The following is a 7,530-nucleotide window of genomic DNA, read 5'->3' as shown; positions in this document are numbered from 1 at the left end:
TTAAGAACTTTGCTTCAGGATGAGAACAGAAATCGGGCTCGAGCGGCGCGGCAGCAGCAGGAGGCCCCATTAGCTAAAGTGGTGCTTCAGGTTAAGAACAGTTTCAGGTTAAGAATGGACCTCTGGAACGAATTAAGTACTTAACCTGAGGTACCACTGTAAAAGGGTGGCATTCTGAATTCCTTGGGCTCATATCCTGGCAAGTACGTTTACGAGCTCAGGCACAATCCTATGCAGAGGTACTTATTTATTATAACTGGGTTAACTATTGCACTTGGTAGTAAACCCCAGTGAAATCAGTGGGGCTCAATTCTGAGTGTGTGGGGGGGAACCACTGTGTCTACATTTGCTTAAGCGTGCTTGCATCTCAGAATCTGTTTTGATGCATGTTTTCCAATTGCACGGTTTACTGAGGCTGTTGTCTCCTTCCTCCCCCCCCCCTTATACAAGATATTTTTTTTTTTTTAATAATCAGCATTTTTAAAAGTGCCTTGGTAAAATGACACACACACACAGCTCTGAAGGTAGGAGAGATGCTATCCCCTTTGTCAAACCTCACCACGCTACCCCTCCAAGCGAGGCCCCTGGAGGAGCCAACCACAATTTTTTGGACTATCGGTTTATTGTGCGGTAGTGCAATATAGTAGGCTCTTTCTTCGACCGACCCCCCCCCCCCCCGTCCTTTCAGCATTTCAGCAGAAGCAGCTCCGCCGCGAGGGGTGTGCGGGGCTGACCCTGGGCATCCTCACCCTGAGCAATGTGCAAAAGCATCCCTCGCGCCCTGCGAGCCTCGCGGCCTTTGACGGCGGCGAGGCAGGAGCAAGGGGAGCGCAGCCGGCTTCAGCTTCCAGCCGAGCCCGGCCTTCTCCCCGCCCGCTCCATGTTTCCCCCTCCCCGCCCTCCTCACAGCGCGAGGGGGAACAAAAAACAGGCCCTTCCCCGGCCGCTCCCACTTAATCTCCCTCCACCCACCGGTTGCCCGGCCAACAAGCCAGACAAGCAGGTGATCCATTGACAGGGAGCAGATGGTCTCCCGCCGAGGTAAGCGAGGCCCAACAAAGAAACCATATTGATCATATTGCTCCTTTCCTATTCTTCGGATGCAGCGTCAGGGCTCGGGACGTTTTCTCACTCGAGCTCCCTCCTTCCCGCCGCGCCGCTGCCGGGCCTGCCTGCATCTCCCTCTCACACGCGGGGCGACGCTGCTCCGCCTCCCCCTTGAGCAGCGGAGAACCAAGCAAGGCCTTGAAGGGCTGCCTCAGGCGGAGCTGCAAATGGCGCGCTTCCTTCCTTCCCTCCTCTTTGCCTAGCGCGCCTACAGCCCAAGGCCGGCTAAGTATTTTAGGCTCCTGAGGCAAAGCGCCCCACAAAATACTTCTTCCCTCATCCTGACAGGGAAAAACGCCACAACGGTTCAATCGCAAGGTGCTGTCCTTTCCACAGCTGTCAACTTTCAGATTTGAAGTTGTCAAGGAAATAAACAACTACAGTGGTACCTCGGGTTACATACGCTTCAGGTTACATACGCTTCAGGTTACAGACTCCACTAACCCAGAAATAGTGCTTCAGGTTAAGAACTTTGCTTCAGGATGAGAACAGAAATTGTGCAGTGGCGGCACGGCGGCAGCAGGAGGCCCCATTAGCTAAAGTGGTGCTTCAGGTTAAGAAGAGTTTCAGGTTAAGAATGGACCTCCGGAACGAATTAAGTACTTAACCCGAGGTACCACTGTAAGGGATCAGCAGCCTCACCTGTCCTGGGGACAGTCTACGAGATATCTAACAATCCGGGATAGCAGCGGGAAGCAGCGGGAAACGGCGCTGGAATAAGGGAATTTCCCGCAAAAAAAGGGAAGGTTGACAGCTATGGTCCTTTCATGGCACCCGAAAATCAACTGTTGACACACCATCAGGGCCAGATTTAGGTTTGATGAGGCCCTAAGCTACTGAAGGTAACGGGGCCCTTTATATGTCCAGCTGTCCTTTGTCAACAAATATGTGTTGAATATATGCTATATATGCTATATATGCCATATATGCTATATATATGTCAACAAATATGTGTTGAATATATGCTATATATGCTATATATGCCATATATGCTATATGGACCTAATAGGTATCTAAATCCATTTGCACATGTTGCCATGCAACTAGTCCATGCAGAATGTAGGCACCCTATATATAGAAATGAGCAAACCAGTGATATTTTAGGGAGCAGGCTAGCAGGCGGGGCCCATTACTTACGTCATAGGAGCCTACACAACACAAAACACTGTTGCTGTATGTAGGTTTTATTTTATTTGTTTTTTATCTTTTATTTTGGAAATGTACATCCAGTTTTCCCCCCTTTAATTTTTTTGGGGAGCCCTCAAGAGAGTGGGGCCCTAAGCTATAGCTTATTTAGCTTATACGTAAATCCGGCACTGCACACCATACATCTAAACTGTAGTTTGTTAATGGGGTGCTGGGGTGGTGGCTCTGAGAGGGGCAAACTACAGTTCCCAAGATTCTTGGGGAGAGGGGCAAAAGTTGTGTGCTTTGGGTGTGCGGTGTGTATGCAGCCTCAGTTTCTGCCTAATGGCAGGGCCGGCTGCTTCACAGTTTAATGGATGTATTCCTCGCTTCCCACAGCCTAAGGAAATCTCAAAGTGACGGATCAGGGCAACTTCTGTTCCGTTAAGGATTTGATGGCCTTGAGGTAAGGAGAAGAAAGTCATATGCCTGGAGGCACCCTTCCATTCCGTCACATAAAACAACACTTGTGAAAAAGTGGGAGGGCAGGCCATCATACATTTTGCTGCTTGAGATAGAGTAACAAATAGAAACCTCACCCCTGTCATGGATGTAGCCAAGGGGGGGGGGACACAAGGGGGGCAGCTGCTCCCCCTAAATCAATACAAACCTGAGGTTCTGCTCCCCCTAACAAAAATCCTGGCTACTCCCATGACCCCTGTTGAGGTACATGGTACCCAGAACTGGCCAAATTATTTTGGCAGCTCTGCTTACTGGCACTGTAATAAATCAAATAGCTAACCATTTGCTGCCCTTTCATGACACCCCAAGTTAGCTTCCTAAGGTGTCTGTCTTATTCTGGCATGGTTCATAAAAGCTGAGCCAAAATATGGCTAAGTATGAAAGGTATAACTGGAGAGGAGATCATGGCGACTTTGTCCTCCCTCCTCTGCTTCTGCAAACTAAAGCATAGTTTGGCTTCACATGTCATCCAAAAACAGTCTCATACTTTATCTCCCCATGGCAAACTTTGGCTAAACCTTGTGCTTTGTTGGATGACACCCTGAGGGCTCATCTTTGTCCCATCGCTTTCCCCCATGGTTTAGTGCTGAAGTGGAACAAACAGCAACCACATTTTCTGTGGATTGCCGTTTGTTCCAATTTACTGCTAAAGAGCATGTTTTCCAGGGGAAAATGGCGGAGCAAAGGCAAAACCGCTCAGACACATGCCTAGAAAGAATGAGACAAACAGAAAACCACTCAGAACCATGCTTTCTAGGCACAGGACAAGCAGAAGTGTGCATAAGCCCCAAGTCCCCCAACTTTTTTTTGGCCATAGACTGCTTGAAAATTGCTGAGGACTTTGGCTCTTAATGATTTTTCTGCCTGTTGTACCAACTATAATGTGCTGTGAAAGGTGCTATACAATTTTAAATTGTATTTTTACAGACAGGCCGTGGACCACCTGAATGAAACACTCTTAGACCACAGTTCGGGTCTTCTAATCTTTAAGCGCTAAGCTCATAGCAGCATAGCAGTAAGAGGACTAGGAGGGGAGCAAAGCAGTCACGTTTCTCTAGGAACCCACATGCTTTTTTGTTTCTGACGAACCGTTGTTTGGCTTAACAGCACATATGATTCAGGTCTGTGTCTAATAATAGGGCGGACCCAGCTTTTTCCTCATCTGGTGTTAGCTTTTCTTTCATCCCATATTACTCTTTAATGCTGCTGCTTTGGCATTCTATAAACCCTCTTTCTCATGACTGGCTCAAGACATTTTAGCACCATGAGTGGCATCATGGCAAAATTTGAGTGCGGTGTCCCAGGATCCTTTACAGTGTATCAGAGAGTGGCACAGGGTTCATAGGGACAGAAGATCAGGAGCAAAACTGGCATAGCTCTGTGTATTTTATTTATTATGGGAATTCATATTCTACTGTTCAGAAAAATATTTAAGGCAACTTCCTGTGTAGACCTTCCTGAGTTATTCCAGGTAGTTTGATTCCAATGGAAGGTTGTGTGCCTGTGTGTTGGCAAATTGCAAGTCTTCAGACTGCTGCAAATTGCAGCCTGGGATGGGGGCATGATGGAAGGAAGGCTGTTCCTTTTCCTCTGTTGCATTTTCTTGCTATTTGAGTTTTCATAACACTAGATTGTGTGTATGTTTGGGATTTTCATTGAGAAAATGGCACAGGGGAATGTGTTAAGCCCTCTGCATGTGCACCATAGTCCCAATCCAAATGGGAACCCCGCATTGCTTCAGTTTGCAAAAGGCCAGTGGCGTAGCATGGGGGGTGCAGGGGGGGCAGGCCGCACCGGGCGCAACATCTGGGGGTTAGGGTTAGGGGGCGCAAATCCATGGGTTAGGGGGCGCAAATTACTTGCCTTGCCCCGGGTGCTGACAACCCACGCTACGCCACTGCAAAAGGCTAAAGAGTGAGATGCATTCACACACATCTGTCTCATCTATTTTGGCCCTCAGACCCAATCCATTGAACCAAATATTTCTTTGTTAAAACATGCCCTCCTTGAGACAGAAGAAAGGAAAGCAAAATGGCCCTATAGATTATCTCCCTGCCCCCAATCACTTTATTCAAGTGGATGCTTATGAGGGATATTTGGAGGCTCTCCGACTGTACAGTCTTTCCCTCCTTCTCAACCATTTATCAGGACCGACTCAGTATTCACTGCTGTGTAGCAAATTGTGATGATACCAACAAGGAAAGCTTGAAAAATGGTTAGCTCTTGTTCACAATTTTGCGTCCTACTTTCATAGCTGTCACATAAATTCACCGCAAGCTTTGCGCTAAGACAAGAGAGAAGAATTTTTTAAAAAAGAAATAGTCTGAAAACAACAGTGACAAAACCCAAGGGCACAGTTTGCTACGGTGTCTGCACTTGTTTGCAGGTGGTTCTGGAAACCATAACTACAGTAGCTGCTTCTAGTGTTTTCACAAGTAGTTGCTGTATAGCTTTTAAGATAAATTTACTCTCCCTTCCCCCAGTCCATTTTACAGTAAATAAAAATGCCCCAACGGCCTTTTATTTTCCTAAAAGGGTGAAATGTGTGTGTGCATGCGCACCCCCTCCCCATACACACATGCAAGAAAGAAATGAAAAGAAACAGGTTCTGTGAATAAAGGCCAGACAATGCAGGGTCACAAAGCTGTCTCAACTAATGTCATAGTGGAGCTGCTGGGCCAGCTTACAGAGGACTGCTTGTTCCTTGATGTTTATGGTGATCGGTATAACGCATGTAACACTTTGCGAGTAGTTTTAGGACAAGTGGAAAAGAAAAGGTCTTTCACAATAACCTCTTTTCTGATGCATTTGGAGCATTATGTGCTCCCAAACACCTGTGGTTGACAAAGAAGGAGCTGGGCGAGACAAACATAAATAAATAAATAGAGGGAACAAGAGATTGTTTCGGTGTATGCAGCCCCTCTCTTCTGAGCACAACAGAGCTTTTAGCTTTAAAATGCTCCTTAAGTTAGTCTTTTATGAACTTCAGTAATGGACAGCAGCACAAGAAGCAGAGGGTAATTTAAAGTGATGGCAAAAGTTTTGTTCTGCAAAGGTATTTCAAAAGATAGAATGCTTTCATGCCATTTGAAAACATTTTCTCTGTGTTGTGCTTTGTTTTATTATTTACAACCAGGCCTAGCCACAAGTGCCTAGCAGTCTTTGTAGACTGAAGAATTTTGCAGCATAAACCACAAACACTAGACTATTCCATGGAAAAGACTGGTTTGTAAAAGAAATACATACACAGAGGCACCCTTACTAGGAAGGAAACTTCATTGATCTCAGTGGTGCTTCTGAATAAACATGCATAGTATTTCACTGTTTGGGTGTAATAAACGTATCTGTCAATAAGTGTACTCAATGATGCTTACTTCTGAGTAGATGTATAAGGGACCACACTGCTAGGCATCAGTTCCTATGTATGCATATCTAGAAGTATATTCACTTGAAAAAATGAGTGAGACCCACCTCAAAGTAAGGATGGAGAACAGAGAATAAATATATTTTACATATTACTATAGTAAGTTCTTTTTGGACAGACAAAGTTAGGAATACAGTAAATCCAGATTCAGATAGATTTAATGTAGTTGCACAACTAATATGCACTAGCAACCAAGCTTTATGGGTATGTTTAGTCTGGAAAAGAGAAGACTGAGAGGAGATATAGGCATCTTCAAATATTTTAAAGGCTGTCACATGGAAGATGGAGCAAACTTGTTTTCTCCTGCTCGGGGGGGGGGGGCAGGACTTGAACCAATGGCTGCAAGTTACAAGAAAGGAGAGTCCAAATAAACATCAGGAAAAGCTTTCTGATAGTAAGAATTGTTTGACAGTGGAACAGAAGGGAGCTTCCTTGGAGGTTTTTAAGCAGAGGTTGGGTGGCCATCTGTCCTGGATGCTTTAGTTGAGATTCCTGCATTGCAGGGGGTTGGACTAGGTGACCCTTGGGGTCCTTTTCAACTCTACAATTCTATGATTCAAAAGTCAGGGGTGATGGGAGTTGCAGTCCAGCCAGCAGCATTTTGAGTGTCACAGTTTCCCCACCCCTATCTAGACCAAAAATGGTTTTAACTATTATTGTTTCAGAAGGTAGATACATAAGGATAAATATCAGGTTTCCATGTAATAATTTCATATATTTCAAACATATTATTAGATTGTGAGAAATGGTTAAATAATTGTAATAAAGAAATATGATTTGATGCTGCTTCATATATAACTATTCAGGAAAACACACATAATCTTCTTTACAATTTGCACAGCTAGAATGCTTTCTATTGAGATCAGGTTTATTTTCACCCTTCTGGGGCAGGGTAAGGTTTTATATCATGTCATTGAGGTTGGTAGCATTAGAAATAAAGGGAAAATAAAGGGAAATTTAGCATGGAAACAGATGTTGTAATTTAGCATGGTATGGGGTCCAGTTTGGATTATTATATGGATTTTAAAAGCTGTGATTCAGGGCACTGGTTCCCAGAGTAAAATCATGCTGTTTAGGATTGTCTTGAAGGAGAATCCTCAATTTATGAAGGTCATAAAGGAAGGGATTATACAGATAGGTTTTCACAAAATATGTGATCTGAAGCTCATTGAAATCAGCAGGAGTTTTTAACTCCAGCTTTAAACAAATAATGAATTGAACCCCCAATGCATTATTTATATTAAAGTATACTTTTCTGAATCAGACTGTTGGCAAATCAGATGTTTTAACCAGGGGGCATCTCAAGCTCTTTCAAGATTGCAGGAAACGTAAAATATGTTTGCTTGAGAAGC

At 44.7% G+C, this 7,530-nt stretch overlaps 1 long non-coding RNA gene across 4 annotated transcripts in view; it reads left to right on the top strand.

Annotated features, from left to right (window-relative positions):
• The first annotated feature begins 508 nt into the window (after positions 1-508).
• LOC310687236 overlaps positions 509-7,530 on the top strand; it is a 158,860-nt gene continuing 151,838 nt past the window's right edge. For 3 of the 4 annotated variants that reach the window (XR_014516312.1, XR_014516313.1, XR_014516314.1), the window contains exon 1: positions 509-1,041. This is a non-coding gene — a long non-coding RNA (uncharacterized lncRNA). Of the gene's footprint in view, positions 1,042-2,631; positions 2,699-7,530 lie in introns of all 4 variants that reach the window. The other variant, XR_014516315.1, reaches the window with a different exon arrangement.

The sequence above is a fragment of the Podarcis liolepis genome, assembly GCF_965112155.1.
Source record: "Podarcis liolepis genome assembly, chromosome: 10".
Taxonomy (NCBI): Eukaryota; Metazoa; Chordata; class Lepidosauria; order Squamata; family Lacertidae; genus Podarcis; species Podarcis liolepis.
The sequence above is the reverse complement of the archived record's forward strand: the minus strand, read 5'-3'. Positions and strand labels throughout refer to the sequence as shown.